Here is a 24088-nt window from a genome sequence, read left to right as displayed (position 1 = left end):
TAAGATGGGGCGCCTGGGTGGCTCAGTTGGTTAAGTGTCAGACTCTTGATTTCAGCTCAGGTCATGATCTCATCGTTCGTGAGATGGAGCCCCGTGTCAGGCTCTGCACTGACAGCTACTTGGGATTGTCTCTCTGCCCCTTCCCTGCTCTCTCTCTCTCAAAATAAATCAATTTAAAAAAAAAAAAAGAACTGAGAAAAAGTGATATTTAATCTAAACACAAACATCTGGGACTAATGGAGAATACTGAGGTACTGTGAGACTTGGAAAGAAGGAAATATTTTTGTGTAGGGGGCACTGAAATCAGATCACAAAGGTGATCTGTACATGGAAGTTGCAAGAATAATCTTCTTTTCATGAATTCATCCACCATCCATCCATCCATCTATCCAACATCCATCCATCCCTCCTCCATCCATCCATCCATCCATCCATCCATCCATCCATCCATTAATTTATTCATCAGCCAACATTTATCTCCTATGTGGATAAACGGACAAAGCCCCTGGTGTCTGTTTTAAATTAGGTCTAATACCCATATGCTCTCTTGACTTCACACCACACCTGTTTGCAAAGAATCTCCAGACTGAATATGAATTCAGGTGCTTCTGGTTGACAGAGAAATGAGATGGCCTTGCTTTCTCAACAGAGTCCAGCCCTGGACTCTGCAATTTTCTATCACATGTTCAGAATATAGCTTCCTTTCATGGCTGCTTAATTATTATGGCCCAGAAGACCATAATACTAAATTAAAGTGAACTATAATTGCTCTGCCAGTTTTCACATCTGCCAGATTTCAGCCGATAACAACAGGATTCCATGAGCACCTCCAAGTAAGAATTTGCTGTCGGTGACAGGGGGAAGAAATGATAATAATAATAAAAAAAAAACCCTATTCTTTCCACATTTGCCCTGAAGCCAGCTGACATAACAGAAATGGAAAACAGTTGGCACAGGCATAAAATTCTATGACAAAAGGAAACTTGTGAAATAGAAAAATGAATTTCTTGGGGGGAAAAACATAACTTCCACTGACAGTACTGTATTTAGGAGAAGAATTCTGTAGTCCGAGGATATTAAGGTCATTAAAAATAGCAGGGTTATTTTGGGGGAAGGGGATGGAGGTTCTTAATAACCTACTTACCCCTCCGCCCCACAACATTCTCCTTCAAATCTATATTAAAGTTAATCATCAATTGAAAGCCAGAAATGATATTGGAAAATCATTCTTTTACAAACGGAAACTATTATAATTTAAAAGGGTGCAAATGAAACCATACATTTTCAGAAGGAGATCAATGAAAAGCACTTTATTAGAAAATATAAATCACTTTTTAATTTCAGATGCAACAAGAAAAGAACTCATTTTTTCAGTTTCATTGAAATTGATTGGTACACCTGCAGAGAAAAGCAGCTTTATCATCTCGTTATCAGCCAATTAATATGCAGGTCTAAATGTGAATACTATTCCAGTTAACTAGAAATGGATGATTTTATTGAAGTCTTAATAGACTAGGAAAAGCTGCCTTCCACCCTGCTAAATGAGGTCAGTTGAGAAAAAAAAAAATCAGAAGTGTGTAACTTGGGATGGGTGGACTCTAAAACAATTTCTCTAACGCTCTGGACCACAGAGAAAAAGAAGCAGAGTGACATGTCTGAAAGCAGACGGACCTGTTATATGGAAGAAAAATCAGAATACTGAGTTTCTTTTCAATTGAAAAAGAGGACCATTTGGGTTTGATTCTGAAGTCTGACATTCTCACTATTCAAACCCCGACAGTCCTTACTTCTTAGCCTCATCTCCATTTTAATCTCAGAGCAAGAAGGACTGCAACATAGATGGAATCTATTTACCATGCTCCCATTCCTCCCTTTCTGTGCTCTTTTTCTGCCTTCAGATGTTCTCTCAAACACACCCAGCATCCTCAACTTCTCTCTCCCTTTCCCCTGCCAAAACAGCGAAGTGCCCTTGAAATAAACTAATTCACACTAAAATATAATTGACCGATAAAGAGTTACCGTAGCATGAATATTTTAAAAGACTATAATCTTTAAAAGAGTATAATCTAAAGCAGGTTCAGCGAACTTTTTCTGTAAGGGGCCAGATCATAAATGTTTTGCACTGTGCTGGCCACAGGGTCTCTGTTGCAAGTATTCAACCCCACCATTATAATGTGAAAGCAGACACAGACCATAAACAAATGGTGTGCCTGTGTCCCAATAAAACTTTATTTACAAAGCAGGATGTGGGCTAAATTTGGCTTGTGGGCTGCAGTTTGCCAATCCCTTATTTAAAACAAAGGGACTCTAAATATGGAATGTCAGGTGTTAAGGAAGAGTTGCAGGGAGAGATTATTTTTAAGTGATTAGAAGAGTTCATTTAAATGGTCAGAAGATCTCTCTGGCATTCTTCAACCACTTTTGATTTTCTTGAAATTCACTTCTTCCTTCCTTCCTTCCTTCCTTCCTTCCTTCCTTCCTTCCTTCCTTCCTTTTTAATTTTTTTTTAACGTTTATTTATTTTTGAGACAGAGAGAGGCAGAGCATGAATGGGGAGGGTCAGAGAGAGGGAGACACAGAATCTGAAACAGGCTCCAGGCTCTGAGCTGTCAGCACAGAGCCCAACGCGGGGCTCGAACTCACGGACCGCGAGATCATGACCTGAGCCTAAGTCGGCCACTCAACCGACTGAGCCACCCAGGCGCCCCCCTTCTTTCCTTCTTTCCTTTAGCCATCCTTTCAGGTTTCAAGCCTGTGAAAAAAAATGCTCATCCCTTCCGTCAAGAGATTTTTAATCAAGAACAACTCTGCCCATTGCATGGAGTCAGGGGCAACAATCATCTCTTGTGATGCTCATTCTGAGTCCCTGCTAACACTCCTGTAGCTGGTTTCAGTGGGGCACCTTCTGACAGAGGCACTTTTTTTTAAACATCTTTTTGTTTTAATATTTAGAAAGAGAGAGAGAGAGAGCGAGCATGCAGGGGAGGGACACAGAGAGAGAGAGAAGGTTAAGGAGGTTCCATGCTCAGCGTGGAGTCCGACTTGGAGCTCAGTCCCACGACCGAGGGATCATGTCCTGAGCTGAAATCAAGAGTCAGATGCTCAACCAGCTGAGACACCCGGGCACCCTTGATGGAGGCACTTTCTGTGAAATTAGGAAAGGCTAGTTCCAAGTGCAGGAAATAGGCTTTGTTGCTGGAATATTACAGATGTGCCTAAGACCATGAGACCCATTTCCTACACTTGAATCAGTACTTACAGACCAATATGAACTTTGTCCTTCGGTAGTTAATTGGCAGGACACTCCCAAGATACTGCTATTATTCTGAAAGTTAAAAAAAAAAATTGCAGACCGTATGGAATGTTATTTGTTTATTGGGAAATGTTTTACGAAGATTTTTTTGAACTTATTAATGTAGATAATACATTATAGAATGTGCAGAAAATAAAGAAATGAAATGAATCTCTAATGCTAATTCCCTAATACAATGTGGCAAGTGCCTGGCATAGTAGCTGGCACATACTAGGTGCCCAGAAAGTATCTGTTGAATGCATGAATAAATGTGTATTTCTTTTGAAAATCCAAGGAGTGGCAAATCTTTATCTTTTCATTTTTGGAAAATAGCCAATAGCCCTTTTAAGTCCCGTGTGTTGATGTGATAGGTTAGCAACACTCACAACACTGCTCCTGACCATAATGAGGTCTGACCATAAAATATCAGGAACAACTGGGCTGGCAATGGGGAGGTTTGGATTCTAGACTCAGCTCTGACATTAATGCACTTTGCAATCTTGGGAATCCATCCATGCATCCATCGTGGCAAACAAGGGAGACGTGGTCCCAGGTCTTCTGGAGTTTATAGTCTGGGAAGAGAGCAGACATTGGTTTTTCAGTGGGGATGATGCGGGGTAGGACTGGAAACTCTAAGAAGTGAAGGGTCTCAATTTCCTCATCTGTAAAGCAAAAGATGGGCTGGATGGTTCTCAAGATCCCATCCAGTTCTGCCACAGTGTGACTGTGGGTTTATTGTTGCTTTTGGTTAGAAAACAAGTTTTGAAACCGATCGGTTTACCTTGCATGGATACCTGATGTAGATCTGGCTCACAGCTTTCTAGAGGGAGTTAGCATGCTAGTTATCATGACCCCCATCTTCAGATGTCTTTCCCTTGGTGCTCCAGGAGGAAGCTTCAGGATGGTTTCTGAAGGGCAATGATTATATGGAGCTAGCATTGCTGTCTGTTGTGTACAAAAAATTCCTTACATCATTAAGGGACTGCTGACCCATCTAACAGCATGGACACTGTAAGTGGTGCTTAGATGTTAGCCATGATCAGATGGCCTGTCTTCATCATGTGAGGGCTATACATGGTGCAATCCTGACTACTGGTCTGAGTGCTTAAGAGCTAGCACCACAGCTTGTTAAAATGGGACATGTAGTTTCATAGATGTTTGGGCATCATCTCTAGCTAGAAGGAATGCTCCTCTGGTCCCTTTTCGGGACCCCCCAAGTCCAGTTGTTGACACATTGCTTAAATGAGAGGACCATTTTGGCTTTGCATGGTTGCAACTTTGGGTTTCACAAGAGACTCTCTAATTACTATAGCTGTGTGAGTTTGGATAAGTCATTTATCTTCCTGGAACTCAATTTTCCAATGTTTCTAGTGAAAAGGTTCAATGAAATCATCACAGAATCACCTTATACCACTGAAGTTCTTAAATTCTAGAAGTGACCCCAAACAGTGACCCCATTTTCCCATTTCAAAAGTAACTTAGCATATAGACCAGAAATACGGAATGTCTGTGTCTCAGGATGGGATAAGTAGTGGGTTTAATTCTTATTTTTTTAATTCTTATTTTTTAAATCTTTTAGAAGTAAGCTCTAGTCCCAATGTGGGGCTTGAGTTCATCACCCCAAGATCAAAAGTCACATGCTCTACCAGCTGAGCCAGCCAGGATCCCCTGAGTTTAATTTTTAAATTAATTTTTAAAAAGTTATTCATAAAAGTAATCCCAATCAATGCTGAAATTTTGAAAACCAAAGAAAGCAATGCTAAAAATATCGTGTGTGTGTGTGTGTGTGTGTGTGTGTGTGTGTGTGTATTCAGATCATTGTGTCATTACCCCACCCAAAGAGAACCACTGCACATATAGATAAATTTATGTTTATTGATAAATCATACCTACTTTGTGTATAGGTAGGAACAAATAGCACAAAGCTTTAAAAAATGAAGTTATGCCCTACATGCCTCATAACATTTTACTTGACAATGTATTGTGAATTTTCTAATATTTATTTTTCTACTGATTTTTGTAAAACACGATTTTTGTAAAAGACTGCAAGGTGTTCTGTTGGGTGTCTACAGACAAGAGCAATACTTCCAGATCCAGCTTTCCCATTTTATGCCGCAAAACAGCCAGTGCACACACAGTCCGTGGAACTGCACACCATCCCATCTCCTTCTTTCTGCTCCCCCCTTCTCTTTTTCCTCTTCCTTTCTTCCTTTTCTTCCTTTTACTGTTTCTTTCTCTCCTTCAACTTTCTCCTCTTCCTCCTTTTCTATATCTTGATCTTTCTCTTCTTTTGATGTTATAATTCGGCTGGTTGTTTGCAAAGATGTCAGGCCAGTAGAGAGAGAGAGAGAGAAGAGAGAGAGAGAGACAGAGTGTGTGTGTGTGTGTGTGTGTGTGTGCGTGTGTGTGTGTGTGTGTTGGTGCCTACACTTCTGGCCTTGAGTCTGCTGAGGCACTAATAGCACATCTTGGAGGTACTCTGAAGGTCAGTCAGTCCTTAGGAAGTCATGACCTCATTGGAGATATTCAAAGTGGTTGATATAAGACAGTTTTTTGTTTCCTTCTTTGGATTAGAGATGTACAGGATCGAACGGGGTCATTTCAAGTAATGAGTTCCCTGTTCATGGTTGCATTCAAGCAGAAGCTGATCAACTACTTATTATAGGCGTTGTAGTGTTCCAAGGCCAAAAAAAAAAAAAAAAAAAAAAAAAATCAGGTCTCAGCTAAAAATTCTCATCATGGACCAGATTTGCCCTGAAGCTTCCCCCAGACATTTTAGTGTGGCTATCCCTCTAGGTTAGATTTAATGATTACCAACTCCTTCCAAGTATGAGATTCTCTGATTCTATGACTCTGTAATATAGGCTTTCATTGAAGGTGCTAGTATTTAACTTCCTGAAATTGATGCTAGTAAAAAACTCAGATGAGAAAGAAAGTTTAACTATTTGCAAATAATGAGATTTAGTTTGTCTGGGAATTTTAATTGTTTAGAGTTTCCCTACTCCTCATTTCTATGGATACGTGATGGAATGTCTCAATGACAAAAACATTAAAGGACATATGTGAGGCATGTAAGGAAAGCCACACACACATTCCAGATGGACAGATGTTAGTTTCTACCTGCATGCTTGAACAAGCTACTAGGGCCTGTATGGAATGTCACGCTAAAGACCCTTTAAATGCCTTGACTGAGCAATTTGGCCGTACCCCATTTTCTCATTTCAAAATGTTTCAGGTTCCCTTTGCTCCGTGAAATGCATGAAAGCTGCTTCTGACCACAGAGACTAATGTGCTGTCCCTTTTATCTCCAAAACGGGCTCCCAATTGGTTCCAGGGAAAGTGATTTCCCCAAAACTGGCTGCCAGCTGTAATTGGCTTATATGTGACCCATCCATTTCCACATGCTTGTTAGAGCTGGGTGCCAGGGTCTCCTCAGTCCCTCCCAGGCAGCTGGACAGGGGCAGGAAATACTAGCAGGCATGCTGATAGAACCCCTGGAGTTGAGTGGCTTACTGCATGTACTGCTAGACCTGTTGGATGGAGTGGGTCCAGTATGGAGACTGCCTTTGAAACCAGAAATACACTGAAAAACATTGGAGGAAAGAAGACTGTATCTTTCCTCTCTTCTTACATTCCTTTCCCACTCATTTCCTCCCTCTGTCTGCAGTCCAGAGGCAGCAGTAAGAAATTGTACAAAATAGAGCCACATTGCTTGCCTTTGAACGTGGCTTTGTACCTAATGGCTCTATAACCTTGGGCAGGCTTCTCAGAATCTCAGTGCCTCAGTCTCCTCCCCTGTAAAATGGGGACAATAATAGTACCTTCTGTATAGTGTTGTTGAGGACTGAGCCTATTAATGTAAATAGAGCATATCAGGCCATGCATGGCAAGTCATGAGGGCTATGTATGTATTTGCTAATATTTGATTCAAGGAACCTAATACCTACTGTGAATTGAGCACAGGCTGGATGCTGGGCTCAAGTGATGGTAACCCTTGAGAGCTTCACTCAACAGAGCCCTGGGGAGACCTGGTAGGCTTTTGCCTTTCCTCATGATCCTCCCTTCCAATATTTCTTCCTCTCTTTCTTCCTTTATGTATTGGTTTCCTGTTGCTGCTATAACAAATGATCACAAACATACTGGCTTAAAACGACACAAACTTATTACCTTACAGTTCTGTAGGCCAGAAGTCTCACTGGACTAAAAAGTCAAAGTGTTGGTAGGGTTGTGTTCTTTCTGGATACTCTAGGAGAGTTTGTTTCTTTGTCTTATCTGGCTTCTAGAGACTAATCCCATTCCTTGGCTCACACCCCCCCTTCATATCACTCTGACTTCTGCTTCCCTTGCCACATCTTCTCTTACTCTCCTTGTCTCCCTCCTTCCCATGTAAGGACCTTTGTGACTGCATTGAGCCATTTCCATAATCTTGGATAATCGGTCCATCTCAAGTTCCTTGACCTCATCATATTCCCTTTTGTCATATAAGATAGCATATTCTCAGGTTCTAATATTAGGACATGGACATGAGAAGGTCTGTTATTAAGCAAACCACACTTCTTTTCTCCCTCCCTTCCTTCTGAAATTGCTTGTCCTATTCATAAATGTCCTTGATGTGGTGTGGGGCATCGGGGGACCTTGGTTCCAGGCCTGACACTACATCAACTTGCCCTGCAGGTGACCTTGGGTAAGAATCCACCCATGTCTGTAGCACAAGGGATTGAACTAGTGTATTAGCCGAAGTTTTCCAGAAACAGAACCAACAAGAAATATATATAAAATAAACTATATACATTTCACTATGAGGCATGGATTGGTGAGATTATGGAGGCTGAGAAGTCTCACAATCCGCCATGTGCAAGCTGGAGGGAAGCCAGTGGTAATTCAACCTACGTCTGAAGGCCTGAAAACAGAGTAGCCAATATTATGTATAAATCCAGTCCAAGGGTAGAAGTCTGATGTCCCAGCTCAAACAGGTAGGCGGGAAGGGAATGGAATCCTCCCTTCCTCTGCTTTTGGTCCACTCAGGCCCTCAATAGATTAGATGATAACCATCCCCATTGGGGAGGGCAATATACTTCATGGAGACTAAGGACTCAAAAGTTAATGTCAGCTGGAAACAAATACAGAAAAACGTTTAATCTGGGCACCCCCTGGCCCAGTCAGTTTGGCACATAAAATTAATTATCATAACTTGTTATGCAGTGCCCAACTTCAGACGAACAAAAACCACCACTCCCTTGATTTTCTTTGAATGGATCTGATTAAATCAGCCTGATTCTGATGCCACAGAGCCCCACCCCTTGCTGTTTGGTGGGAAATTCACTCTACTTGTTGGAGTTTTCCTTGTTCCTTGTGTTCAAGGCCCGTGGTATCTCAGAATGTACACCCATCAGGGAAGCTGCTCTGGTTTCCACACCGTGGGTCTCCAGTGCCATGTCGGGGATGCCCATTCTCCCAGCCTGTAAGGTTCCCATTAGGTGTCATACTTGCAGCCAGAACACTTTAGTGGCCCAGTCCCCAGTCATCCAGGGTGCAACTTAAGGCTTCACCACCCGAAGGAACAGGATCTGACGACTCACTGACTTCCATCTTGTCCCCAGTCTGGGGATTCTCTCGTCAGTACTTCCCTCCTGCTACGCTTGGTGTGATCTTGTCAAAACCTTTTGACAAAATCCAGGAAGAGAAGTGTCTCGTGGACAACTGTAGCTTTGGGCTTTCCAACATCGACTCCTGAAGCAAAACGATCTACTGTCATAGAGTGTATGGTGCCCTCTAAATTCGTATATTGAAACCTAATCCCCGATGTGATGGTATTAGGAAGTGGGGCTTTGGGGAGGTGATTAAGTCATGAGGGTGGAGCCCTCAGGAATGGGATTAGTGCCCTTATAAAAGTATCCCGATGGAGTTCTCTTTCCCCTTCTGCTACGTGAGGACACAGCCAAGAGACAGCCATCTATGAATTACGAAATGGGTCCTCAACCAGATGTGGAATCTGGAGGCACCTTGTCTTCAACTTCCCTGCCTCCAAAAGTGTGAGAAATAAGTTTCTATTGCTTATAAGCCACCCAGTAGGGTTTTCTGTTATAACAGCCAATCAGATGAAGACCTGCTTGGAGAAAATAGAAACTGAACAAAGTACAGGTTACTGGATCACTAGATTATCCTGTCCCAAATGGCCTTCCGAACGTTTTCCACAGAGACCTGTGCTTCCTTAGAGCAGAGGTCAAATGACGGAAGTTCTGGGTCTGCCTTCCTCACCTCAACCAGGGTAGTGCTCTGATGCAAGTTTCATATATTGCAGATTCTCCTAGGATTTTATTTAAAAGAAGGATTCTATGGTTTAAAAATATTTGCAACCACTGGAGTAGATGATCTCCATAGCCCCTGTCAGTTCTAAGGGGTATACTTTTTGTACTTTCCAGCAAATTCAGCAGCCTTATGAAGGAATCACTTATTCTCTATCATCTGCCTTTCTATTTAACCAGAATCCCCTGTTAATAAAAGTGTCTATACAATATATCCACAGCACAATAACCTTTGTTCATAGCAATGCAGTATGTGACCTTGGGAAACATAAAGCTTTGTCTGTATGTTTCTCTCTCTTTTTTTATTATGTGTTCTTAGACCTAGAATTATTTCTTCAAAGGGGATGAACACTTAAGTGCCACAGAATACACACACACACACATACATGTATGTATGTAAAATGCATCATATGGTCATGGCAGAAAACTTAGAAAACACAGAGTAATATAAGAAGAAAATGGAGATGAGATAACTATTAATTCCAGCTTGGTTACTAATATGTTGGGGTATATTTAAAAACATCATGTGCACAGTGTGTTTGTTCACAAATATTAAAACAAAATAAGGGTCGTTGAATCTTTGTAGTTTTATGTTGACTTTTCCATATGACATCTCTTGTTTTAATTTTCTTGTTTTAATTGTTAATTTTTACATTTGTATTAAATTTTTAATGTTTATTTTTTTATTTTTGAGAGAGAGAGAGAGTCAGAGCATGAGTGGAGGGTCAGAGAGAGAGGGAGACATAGAATCTGAAGCAGGCTCCAGACTCCAAGCTGTCAGAACAGAGCCTGATGTGGGGCTCGAACTCATGAACCGTGAAATCGTGAGCAGAGCTGAAGTCGGACGCTTAATGGACTGAGCCACCCAGGCACCCCTTGTTTTAATTAAAACAAACAAACAAAACATGATTTAATGACTGCATAAGAGTCTATAAGATAGATGTGCCATAATTTCTTTACCAGTCTTCTTATTACTGGACATTTGAAATGTTTCTAACTTGCCATGATTATTAATATGCTTTTAAGGAACATAGCCATAAACAAATCTTTACTTACATTTCTAATTTTTTTAAGTTTACTTATTTATTTTTGAGAGAGAGAGCGAGAGAGCACACGAGTGAGCGAGCTCACACGGGGGAGGGGCAGCGAGAGAGGGAGAGAGAGCGAATCCCAAGCAGGCCCTGCACCATCAGCGCAGAGCCCAACTTGGAGCTTGAACTCGTGAATCATGAGATCATGACTTGAGCCAAAATCAAAAGTCACTTAACCGACTGAGCCACCCAGGCGCCCCCTCTCAATGTTTCTTGAGATAGCTTCAAAGGTGTGAATTTAGTCAATCAGATGGAAAGAAACTTTTTTTTTTTCCTTCTAAGGTTCTTGATATGTATTTCCTAAGTGTCTTCCACTATTTTAAACTCCCTTCAGCTCTGTTGGAATCTTGACTTCACCAAATCTTTATTAGAATTTTCTAATTGTTGAGTGAAATGTTAATCAGAGTTTCAGTGCTATACGAAATGTACTAGACTCTCCTTTACAATGTGACAACCTATATAGCTTTCAAATTAATGGAATATTCCAACATCTCCAATAGAGAACTTTTTTTTTTTCTGAAAAATAAAAGATGCAGAAATAAGAACAGGGCTAAAATAAGCCAGATATATAAAAATGGAGAAAGAGGAAAAAATAATCTAGTCCTGATGTGACCCATCTTCCAGCTGCCTCTTTCTCTAACACACAGTGGTTGTGGGCGCTGTGGATTTTTTTTTACCAGGTTAGCAAAGACACCTGGGGGCTGATGGATAGGGTCTGTCCTGAAGGCACCAACGTTTAGAATCCAGCCCAGTGATTTTTCATTTGTTAACTCGGAGATTTAGGTTATGAGTCCATGAGAAGGAGCCCGGGAAGCTGATCCATGAAACTGGCCCACTTCCCCGCATCCCGTGGCGGGACAGTGGAAGATGTCATGTCCGCCCAGGAAAGAGGCCTTCTCCCCGTCTCGGAACTTGCATTAACTTCCTGGGTCCCTTAGGAGGCTGTAGGGGCATCTTTTCTTTCCCCTCAGCCTTTAGAATGCCTATTCCAGGGATGGAGTTGAATCCCGAGGCTTCTGCTCTCTGCCTGGTTTGTGCGGCATGATACAATGTCTGCCAAATTTGTTTTAAAACCCTTTAGCATAGTGAGTGAGGGAGTGGGCGCGTGCGAGTTAACTTGCCTCGTGGTCAGGCCACCCGCTCTCAGCGTGCACTGTGTGGCGTGGACAGCTGCCGTTCTGTCACACAGAGCCGGACTCCAGAGGTGGCCACTGCATGTCCTTCTCCCGTCCCTTCCAGATCGCCAGCAACAGATTTGCTAATTAACACACTGGTATCAAAAAATGGATTTTTATTGGCAAATCTAGTGAGTGTTAATTAGCATGATGAATGTTTGAAATGAGCTTCAGGCATGCAACCAGGGCTACAGTAGGTAGGGTAGAGATATTCACCTTGTTTGCATGAACCTAGCAGGGCTTATGGCTGTGCCTGTAGGGATGGTACCTGAACTATTGGATCCTTAATCAGTTCTGTGTCTAGCCATTGGTTTAGGAGGGTCTCTTTTTTATTTAACATTTCTCTTTTAAAGTTTACTTATTTATTTTGAGAGAGAGAGAGAGAGAGAGAGAGAGAGAGAGAGAGAGAGAGAGAGAGAGAGAGAGAGAATATCCCAGTATCAATGGGCAGCCCAATGTGTGGTTTGAACTCAAGAACTGCGAGATCACGACCTGAGCTGAAGTCAAGAGTCAGATGCTTAACCGACCGAGCCACGAAGGTGGTCCTGGTTTAGGAGGATTTCTGAGGACATGGTTCTAACCAGTGATTGCAGATATCTGCCCTAATCTGCTTTGAGTAAACGTTCCCCATAGGGAAAGCTTGGGAGCACCTGAGAGGTCAGAAAGCCAGGCTTCATTACACCCCAGAACTGGTCATACGAGCTGCGTCGCCGGTGGATGTTTATTTAATTAATGTTGGCAGGTGTGACTGTTGGCAACCCAGGTCAATGGGATGAAGCTTCAGCTTTTCTTCTGCTAAATCAGGGATCACAGGGAAGCCAGTGCAGGGTTAGCTCGTGTTAGGTAATGTCCGTCAGCTGTCTCTTTTCTCCCAAACTTGATGGCCAGCCAGCTGTCCAAGATCTGCATCTGATTTGATTTAGGGAAACTCATCTGTGTTGTGGGAGCAATTCTGGTTTTTTCAACTTAATAAAAAGAAAAAAAAGAACAGAAAAGAGAAAGAAAGAGAGGGAGGGAGACAGGGAGGGAGAGAGAGGGAGAAAGACAGAAAAAAGAGGTTGACTATGGCTTTTTAGGCTTCTGTGTGTAATTTAAATTTTGATGGATCCCTTCAATGTTAGACATCCATAATGGATGTAATATGGTAAGACAAACAAAGAGAGCCTGTTCTGGAACACAGAGGCACTCGGTCCCTGGTGTGACTATGTCAAGTTACTGAAAGGCCATGCTGGCTGTGACACTGAGCTCCTCATTTGCATTTCTAACTGTGACCTGAGGGCTAGTCTGATGTATGAACAGGGAAGGTAGCTTTCCGAATGGTTTACCCACGACCTTTTCCTGTCACCTCCTTCTGAGAAGATGTTAGGAAAAGTGTTCCGACTTGGCTGGTATGAAAGGCCAGGTTAGAGTAATAGGCTTGAAAAATTTCACAATATTTCTCCTGTTACACAATTAAATTCAGTGTCTGACATATAGTGAGTACCAATAAATGTTAAATGAATGGATAAAATTTATCTTTGAGTTTATTACGGAGCAAATCTATCTTTTTATCTGAATTTAAATATTTGTTTTCTTAAAGTCTGGAAAACATATTTGACAGTGTCCTATATTTCTTTTTTTCTTAATGTTTATTTTTGAAAGAGAGAGAGAGAGAGAGAGAGAAACAGAATGTGAGTGGGGGAGGGGCAGAGAGAGAGGGAGACACAGAATGCAAAGCAGGCTCCAGGCTCTGAGGTGTCAGCACAGAGCCCAACACAGGGCTCGAACCCACGAACCATGGCCTGAGTCGAAGTCAGACACTAAACCGACTGAATTTCTATACGTTACTCAATTCAACCCTCACGACAACTCAATTCTATTATTACCTTGATTTTAGATGAGGAAACCTTGATTTGAAAAGTTTAAGTGTTTTGGCTAAAATCCCATAGCTAGGAAGTTAAAAAAAAATGTTGTTTTACTTGAATGCAGACTGTCTGCCTCCAGATCGTCCTCTTAATCTCCAGTCACACTGCCTCTCTCTTTCTTAGGAATTATAAATGCCTTCGTTCTATAATGTCATCTTAAAAGCATATATACATATTTTTTTTTTTTGAGAGCCTCTTCTTTTACAGCCACTCAGAATCCCCTGTTCATCATTAGTGCTCAGATTGAAAAAGTCAGTCTGTGTCTGACCCTTAGCATCCCTGAAGATGAAATCTGTGGATGTCTGATTGTGATAACAAGAATGAGAACCACTTATGAGTGACTGCTGTGTACTGCACACTTCACACACATTACTGCCAGTCCTCGTAATCAACTATTATTTCTTTTTTTTTTTATTATTATTTTTTTTAACGTTTATTTATTTTTGGGACAGAGAGAGACAGAGCATGAACGGGGGAGGGGCAGAGAGAGAGGGAGACACAGAATCGGAAACAGGCTCCAGGCTGTCAGCCCAGAGCCTGATGCGGGGCTCGAACTCACGGACCGCGAGATCGTGACCTGGCTGAAGTCGGACGCTTAACCGACTGCGCCACCCAGGCGCCCCTCAACTATTATTTCATCATCCCTGTTGACCAATGAAGACAGTGAGGCTCACAGAGCTTACATAAGATTGTTTTGGGTCACATAGCCTCCCTCTACTCAAACTGGGATTTGAACCTAGGTCTGGGAGATGCCCAAGTGTCTTGTTCTAGACAGCGCCCAGGCCCACTCTTGGTGATACTATAGCACTGTCAGGGGGCTATCGTGTTGGTTTCCTCTGGGAGACGTTTCTCTTGCAAGGCTTTCTAAGGAACACCGAGTCAAATCTGACAGCGTCCTGTCTGGTTGGAAGCAGACTAGACATTTGCCATAGACCAACCTCTGCTAGGCTGTTTCTTTCCACCTTGGTTGGCTGTATTGTACTGATACAGTGAATCCCACCATTAAGGGAAGGAAGGCCCAGCTAAGCCTCCAGGTGAAGCTGGGCAGACCCCAGTTATGTTCATCCTGACTTGGATTAGTACTCTTACCAGTAATAAAAAATTAATTTTAGCACTTGAGCTAATTGGGTTAAAAAAATGTGACACCCAAGCCAGAAATAAGCCTAATGAAGCCCATTAAATAATTTAATGATTACATAATTATGTTCATTTAAAATGCAGGAATTGATTACTCCCAAATTAATTTTACCATCTCTGTACTTTTTAGAGCACATTTATTTTGAACAAAATGAAGGATTAGTTTCATTTCTGATGGGCACTCTGCCATTAATAATCATGTCTCATTATAATGAGAAAATGTTGTGTTTTGAATAAGTTCATGTGACCATATATTTCCAGATAACAGACAAGCTTGTTCTGGGGAGAGATTTAAGCTATTGAAAGGGTCTTACTAATTTGAATCATAAAGTGAGTAAGTGGAGAACTGATGTGCTCAGAGAGCAGAGATGTGGATGGGAAAATCTGGTGCCATCCATCTAATTAGGGGCTGGATCGGGGTGTTCTGGAAGCTCCAAACCAGTTGCCAAATCAGGCATTATGGGATCAGAGAGGCTAAAACGCTTCAGAGTAGATATCTACTGAATGCTTTTCTAGCATCTTTTCCTTTCTCTTTTCTAATACCTTCTCACTTGTATTTGGGAGTCGCTCTCATTCTGAGGTACAAGATTCCCTCGCAGGCTCCTGGAGTACAGCATACGATCTACCCAACCACAGTGATTGGTAGAGCGGTGGTGAGCCTGTCGTCTAAGGCCGGCCAATCAGAATGAATCTCAGGGCCATTTCAGGGGGTCCTGGGACAAGACTCTCTTTCTTTTCCTTTGGCTGTGAAGCAGGCTAGCAGCCATTTGGGGCCCCAAAGGGAAGCCAGTTTTACGATGTAGTTGACCTGAAGAAGGCAGAGCTGAAAGATAGGAGGAAACCAGATCTTGGTGACACTGTTGACCTCCAGGATAAAGGCTCTTTTGAATTTAGGCTTCTCATACACAAGTCAATAAATCCCTTCTATTGGTGAAGACCTTGTTACTCGCAATGAAAAGCATCCTGGGCAAGGTAGGATTGAATAAGATACAGGATTTTTCTTTATAGTCATACACACTATGGCTATAGAAAGTTCCAGGGCTGTGCGAGACCATAGGGGTCACCAATTCCAGTAGGGTACCATAGAACAATCTGAGAAGTTGATTTGTGGTCTAACATGGGTGTCTTGCATTTGTAGAACATTTTAAATTTATTTTCCAGGGTGTTTACAGAATGCTTTGGATACTCAGGACTGAAGTTCTCTATGAGGGAGGCAGGGTGGGACCATCACACCATGAGATGTGCAGGGTTGGTTAGTGAGGTGAGATGCTCTTTGTAGGCAGAAAGATCTGACATCAAATCCTGGCTTTCCTACTACAGTATCTGAGCCATGCCTGCATCTGTGAAGGGGGCTTGATAGCAACTTTGTAAGTTTATTTAATTCTTTCTTTCCTTATTTAAAGTTTTATTTATTTTGTGTGTGTGTGTGAGAGCGAGCGAGCTCATGAGAGTGAGGGTGGGGCGGAGAGAGAGGGAGAGAGAGACTCCTACCCAAGAAGGCTGTGTGCTGTGTCAGCACACAGCCAGACACGTGGCTTGATCTCACAAACCCTGAGATCATGACTTGAGCCAAGATCAGGAATTGGACACACGACAAACTGAGCCACTGGGGCGCCCCCAAGTTTTTTTTTTTTTTTTATCTTGTATGCGTGTCAGAATGGAAATGGAGAATGTGAAAGAGTCTGGTGCAAAGCACATAACCAGAGCATAATCCTGCTCAGTTTTGTTCTCTCTTCTTTTGAAACCAGGAAGTCCTTGGTTCTTTCTCCGGTCTGTATCCTCAGTTCTACCCTCAGAGACTCAGGGTTTTGTTTCCTGTGAAAATGCAAATATTTCTGGAAGATCTATTGGTCAGTTGCGCCTTGGTGAGAATTTGGAGTTGTCGGCAGTAATTTGTTAGGATCCATGCGGGATGGGACCAAGGAGATTTGATGAGGGATAAGAGAGTAGATAGAGGGTGGGTTCCTGAATGCCTGAGACGGCCCTTTTAGGGAAGAGAAAAGACACAGAACAGAGGCAAATATCTGCTTTTGTAGGCAAATGTTTTGGGTCGTCATTAGGGTGTCTAAAAAATACAAACAGCATCGGTGTCTTTGTGGCGCCACCGTAAAGGATGAACTTTCCCTTAAAAGTTTAGGGGTTCAGTCCAATCATGGCAGGTCACTCTGCGGGCGGCTTGGCAGTGACCTTCCTACTCTTAACGTCCAACGCGAAAAATACGCATAATTTCATACAGGCTGACAGACTACGTCACGGGCACTGGTGAAATGTTTTTTTTTTCTTTCCCTTAAGGTTTTGTTGATTTTTGTTTTAAGCCAAAAAAGGAAATAAGTTTGCTCACCTATTGGAAAACTGCATGGAGTTATTGACGTCAGACATGGCTGGATTCAGGCCCTTAGCATCCTCAGGCACTCTTTCTCTCCATCTCTGGTTTCCTTGGTGTTGGCTTTATTTTCAATGTTTTTTTAATTTTTTTTTATTTTTTTTTATTTTTTTATTTTTGGGACAGAGAGAGACAGAGCATGAACGGGGGAGGGGCAGAGAGAGAGGGAGACACAGAATCGGAAACAGGCTCCAGGCTCTGAGCCATCAGCCCAGAGCCCGATGCGGGGCTCGAACTCACGGACCGCGAGATCGTGACCTGGCTGAAGTCGGACGCTTAACCGACTGCGCCACCCAGGCGCCCCGATGTTGGCTTTATTTTCAAATGTGATGTCCCCAGCTGATGGCTAGGATGACAACCAGCAGTCCCAGAGTCACCAGCTTAGCAAACCGATTTTACACATATAATCTTCCATTCCAGCACAAGCTTGCCAGGTACATATTATTATCCCCATTTACAGATGTAGAAACCGAGGCTCAGAGAAGTTTAGCAAAGGTCACCCAGCAAGTAAGGACAGAGCCCATTGTGGGTTGAATTGTGTCTCCCCACCCCCAAATTCTTATGGTGAAGTCCTAACCACCGGTATCTCAGAGTGTAGCCATATTTGGAGATATGGTCTTTACAGAGGTAAACAAATGAAATGAAGTTGTTAGGATGGTCCCTAATTCAGACCTTATAAAAAGGGGACATTTGGAGACAGACATGTGCATAGAGGAGAGACAATTTAAAAAGGTAAAGAGAAGATGGCTATCTTTGTGCCCAGGAGGGAGATCCTTCCCTTACAGCCCTCGGAGGGAAACCAGCTCTCTGGACACCTTGACTTTCGACTTCTAACCTCCAGCCACCCAATTTATGGTATTTTGCTACAGAGTCCTAGGAGACTAATATAGAGCCCAAATTTGAATTCAGCTGTCTGACTCTGAAGCCAGTGTTCTTCCTCTTTTATTGTTCTGCATCAGACATAGTCATGTGTGTGGTACCTGTGAGGTTTATGAGATGGGTTCATTTCCTGAACAAAAAAATAAAATATTTTTCCGGATAGGACTTTTGCAAGTGTTTTCTGCTTTCACAGACCTCTAGAGGAAGGGGAGCAGTTTTCTACAGGCAGCTGTGCTTTGAAAAACTACAAACAAGCCAGTGCAAGAAGCAAACACATCCTCCTTGTGCTGGGTAATTGCTGATTATAATTGAAAGAACATTTTAATTTGCTAAATTAAAGTTACATGTGTGTGCTCACGATGACAGCAGTTGGTGGCCCTGACAAGGAAGAGAATTTTTTTTCTGCTTTTAAGCTTTCAACCTAAAGAAGCCATTTGAGAGGTGCCTGGGTGGCTCAGTCGGTTAAGCATCCGACTTCAGCTCAGGTCATGATCTTGCGGTTCATGGGTTTGAGCCCAGCCTTGGGCTCTATGCTGACAGCTGGAAGCCTGGAGCCTGCTTCGGATTCTGTGTCTTCCTCTCTCTCGGCCCCTCCCCTACTTGCCCTCTTGTCAAAAATAAATAAACCTTAAAAAAAAAGCCATTTGAACAGGCTAACTCTTCTCCATGTTCTTGTCATATATTATGAGATTGTCACAGGATATTTATTCACTCATTCCCTCAACAAACGTGCATGAAGGCTCTCCAATGTATGAGATGCCACAGACCAGCTGCAGCATCTAATAGAAACAACAGTGCAAGAAACAAATGAGAGCCACGTGGGCAATTTAAAATTTTCTAATCAGCACATTAAAAAATAAAAAGAAACGGGGAATTAATTTAAATAATATATCTTGTTTAATACAGTCTTTTTATTTTTATTTTTTATTTCAACATGTAATCAATATAAAAATTGTTTCTTTTTTTTTTCTTTTTTCAACGTTTTTTTTTTAATTTATTTTTTTGGGACAGAGAGAGACAGAGCATGAACGGGGGAGGGGCAGAGAGAGAGGGAGACACAGAATCGGAAACAGGCTCCAGGCTCTGAGCCATCAGCCCAGAGCCTGACGCGGGGCTTGAACTCACGGACCGCGAGATCGTGACCTGGCTGAAGTCGGACGCTTAACCGACTGCGCCACCCAGGCGCCCCAAAAATTGTTTCTTTTTTAAGTAGGCTGTGCACCCAACATGGATGGGGCTTGAACTCACCACCCTGAGATCAAGAGCCGCACATTCTGCTGACTGAGTCATCCAGATGCCCCTCAATATAAAAATTCTTAGTGTGGTATTTTACAGTCTTTTCTTCCCGCTGAGTCTTTGCAGTCTGGTATGTATTTCACACTGTGCTGTCAGTTTGGATCAGCCACATTTCAGATGCCGAATAGCCACACGTGTCCAGTGGCTTCTCTATTGGACAGTGCAGATCCAGAGGGGTAATGCTATAATCGTGATGGTGGCAACGATAAGAACCATAATCACTTTCATTATTTTTAATACTATGTGCCATAAATGTTCTCACAACACACATCGTCTTTTTCAAAGCTTGTGTTTTGAATACATTCATACAATTTAAAATGAAAACATAGAGGGGCTCCTGGGTGGCTCAGTCAGTTAAGTGTTGGAACAACTTTGGCTCAGGTCATGATCTCGAGGTACGTGAGTTGGAGCCCCACATCAGGCTCTCTGCTGTCAGTGCAGAGCCCGGTCCGGATCTCCTGTCTCCCTCTCTCTGCTCCTCCTCCACTTGCAAGCACTCTCTTTTTCAAAAATAAATAAACATTAAAAAATTAAAAAAATAATAAAAACATAGAAAATTATACAGCAAAATGTCTTGACTCTGTTACCATGTCCCCCATTCCTACTTCTTCAAAAAAATCCTCCTGCAAAACAAGAACCTATTTTAACACCTGATTTCATGTCCTTTCATTTTCTTTAAACAAATATGAATAAATAGCCCTATATTCCCTTCTTTCTTTGAACCCCAAGGTAGTAAATTATGTACATGTCCTGTATTCTATGTTTCTCACTGGATAATTTATAGTGAATGTCTTTTCATGTGTAAGTTCCTCGTTCTTTTTCCCAGCTGCATTGTATGGAGGTACCAACATTTAATCAATCTCCTGTTGATGAACATTGGGTTGTTTCCAGGGTTTGTAATTAAAAGCAATGTTACAATGACTATCTTTTATATGTGTCATTTCATATATATGCAAGTGTCATTGTAGGATATATTCCCAGAAGTAAGATTGCTAGGCCATAAAGTAAGGGGATACATTTGAGAAGATATTGCAAAATTGTTCCCCACAGGGATTGCACCAATTCATGTTTTTACTGTCAATGTGTAAGATCCACCCATTGAAGTACATATTATTACACCCACTTTTCAGATTGAGAAACTGAGAGCTCAGATTATGTGACATATGTATGTAGTAATGTGCATGTGCATGGGCAAAACCCAACATTGAACTCCAGTTACACACACACACACACACACACACACACACACACACACACCATAAACTTACAAAAAAATTGGGAAATACAATTCAAAGAAATTTTTAAAAAATGTTTATTTATTTTTGAGAGAAAGACAGAGTGCAAGTGGGGGAGTGGCAGAGAGAGAGGGAGACACAGAATCTGAAGCAGGCACCAGGCTCTGAGCTGTCAGCGCAGAGGCCAGCCCTACCAATCATGACCTGAGCCGAAGTTGGATGCTGAAACGACTGAGTCACCCAGCTGACCCAAGAACTTTTTTTTTTTTTTAAATCATTTGAGAGTTAGCTGCCAACATGACCTCACTCCCAAATACGTGTTCCCTGAACAGCTTGGGATGCATTTCACCGATGGACAGTGAAACAGCAAGAAGAAAAATAAGCACAGTATAGTGAGTGAGTTTTTCATAAGATTGAATTTATTAAGTATATAGGATGGCATTTTATGGCATCCCAACTTCTGGAGTGCTCATATATCCTTTCTTTTACAGAATTGTAAGTTAGAGCTAGTTAATTTTTGTACCTTAAAATTTTTTTTAAGTTTTATCTATTTATTTTGAGAGACAGAGACAGCACAAGTGGGGGAAGGACAGAGAGAGAGGGTGAGAGAGAATCCCAAGCAGGCTCTCATGTGAGCTCTCAAACAGTGAGGCTCTCTCAAACAGTGAGATCATGACCTGAGCCGAAACCAAGAGTCAGATAGATGCTTAACTGATTGAGCCACCCAGGCACCCCAATTTTTATACCTTTTTAATGAAAATCACTAACGTTTACAAATTTAGACTAGTGTGATGGATTTCCATATACCCAGCACCCAACTTCAACAAATACCAACAAATGACCAGTCTTGTTTTCTCACTCCCCCATACTCTGTCGGTTAAGTTTAAAACAAAGTGCACGTCATATAACTTTTTTTAAACATTTATTTATTATTGGGAGACAGAGAGAGACAGAGTATGAGCAGGGGAGGGGCAGAGAGAGGAGGAGACACAGAATCCGAAGCAGGCTCCAGGCTCTGAGCTGTCAGCACAGAGCCCGACATAAGGCTCGAACTCACGAACTGTGAGATCGTGACCTGAGCTAAAGTCAGACGCTTAACCGGTTGAGCCACCCAGGCGCCCCAACATGTCATTTAATTTTATCCATAAAGACTTAAGTAGGTGTCTATATAAGAAGTATCAAAAAAAAAAAAAAAAACATAACCACAATAGATATGGCTGTTTTAAATGCTTATTTATGTGGCTTTTTATTTTTGAAGTTGGGAATCAAATGCTGGTCCCCTAAAATATTTTAGAAATATTACTGGTCCGTGAATCCCCAAATCTGGGAATCACTACTGAACTTTCTGGAATGATTTTTATAAACCTTAGCTGGGATTTTATTGTACCATGACTCGGAAGTCTTCCACATACAACCAACTTGAGTTTTCTGATGCAGTCTCGGGGCTCTCTTTAAGATAAAGAAAAAAGAATCAGGAATACAAAATAGCATTTGAAAGTGAATATAGTTTTAGGATAAGAAAAGAACTCACCACAAATTAGAAGTCAAAAAACTGACACATACCCCCAGCATAACAAAATCTAGCAAAATCACATAATATATATATTAATGAACTGATTGAACCACCTCTGTCACATTTTTCTCCCTAAATTCTTTGCATGTGCTTTGATTATCTCTCTATATGACAAGGATGTTATAATATCATATTCGATAGAGAGAATAGAAAGATAACTCAGTTTTTCCTCTAGGATGATATTTTGAAATTTGCTTCTTACAATTGATAGTGGGTGACTTTACACAGAGATAGATTTGCTGTTTATAGTACTGCTTTGGATTTGTGCCCTGTCTGATAAACTCTGTTTCTCAAGATTCAGTCAACAAAGGTGCATTTATCACTGTAGTTTCTGCAGGCTTGAATATATTCCTTAAGGGAGAAAAATTCTGTCATGATTAGGTGTCAGTGAGGACTCAATTTACTTTTGCTTGTGAGTTTACACACTGGGAGAATTTTCTAAATTTTCTAAAGACTAGCTTCCTGTTCTGTATATTTAACACCTTGTTGCTTCTGACTACTCACAGAGTTTCAGACCTGGGCTTCATATGACCTATTCATATTCTCACCGGACCCCTGACTCTGCATCTTTGGGTGAGGGGTATTCCTGGAAGCCACTCCTACTTAGGGTCAGCTAGTCATGGAAGTGACTTGTGATCCACACAAATTTATCTCACTAACCCCAGACTAGATGTATCCCTAAGATAATTTCCTCTTAGCCAGCTTCCCCAAATACCTGCAGCCTCTCTAAAGATCCAGTATAGAGGGAAATGTGATTGAGAAGTCAGAGTGGAGAGAGACAGCAGTCCTAACTGATCGTGGCTAAAATATCTTACTTTTCCAGATTATACCAAAATCTATGACTTTCTGAGCACATTGTCAGAGCTTCATTAACTTCATGGTAAATCTGGTTCCACCCTTGACTACCTCTCTGATCTCACCTTCTACAGCTGAAATTCCCATTACTCATCTGCTTCAGGCACACTGACCTGCCATCTTGTTATTCAAATATGCCTGGCATTCTCTGCCTCGGGGCCTTTGCACTTGCTATTCGTTCTGCCTCTAACACTTTCGCCAGACATCCACACAGAGCTCACTCCCTAGCTTCCTTCAGCTCTCTGCTCAAATGCCAGCATCTCACCATCCCATATAAAATAGCACCTTGAAATCCTAGCATTCCTACTCTCTCTATTTTTCTTGGTAATAGCATCTCTGACATAGGTTATATTTACTCACTTGTTTATTGTATTTTCTTCCTTTAATTAGAATGTAAGGTCATTAGAGAGTAGGGACCTTGTTTTCCTCACTGCTGTGTCCCAGCACCTAGAATAGGGCTGGGCCAGAGTAATTGCCCAATAAATATTTGTTGAATAAATGAAGGGTAATTGGAAACCACTGAAGAATTTTAAGCAGGAAAGACATGAGGCTTTCCTCGGCCTGCCAAAAGAAATTAATTTCTCATTTACCTTTCTTTTGAAGCCCTTTCCACAATATTATAATCGCCTATCCGTCTAATTTTCTCTACTGGATTGTGGAGGACAGGGAGTATATCTAATTCATCGACAGACCCCTATCACATGTATTTCAGAATTAATGCTGGCAGAATTAAATGGAATTTACTGTTTCTTTGCACAAGAATTCTTGAGCTGGCTGTGTTTGGTTTTCTCAACTAACTAGATTATAAGCTATCTCTGAGTAGGGGAAACTTCCTTGGTCATTTATATCTTCTCAGCATCTCTTAGCAACCAATACATTGCGCATCTTGAATAGAATTCAACCTCTATGTGTTTCTGTTGGTACAATTTCTATACTTAGTGTCTCCCAGCTCTCCATTATAAT

Source organism: Herpailurus yagouaroundi, unplaced genomic scaffold (genome assembly GCF_014898765.1).
Source record: "Herpailurus yagouaroundi ecotype Mexico unplaced genomic scaffold, PumYag 190, whole genome shotgun sequence".
NCBI classification, from domain to species: Eukaryota; Metazoa; Chordata; class Mammalia; order Carnivora; family Felidae; genus Herpailurus; species Herpailurus yagouaroundi.
Note: the sequence above shows the minus strand (reverse complement) of the source record.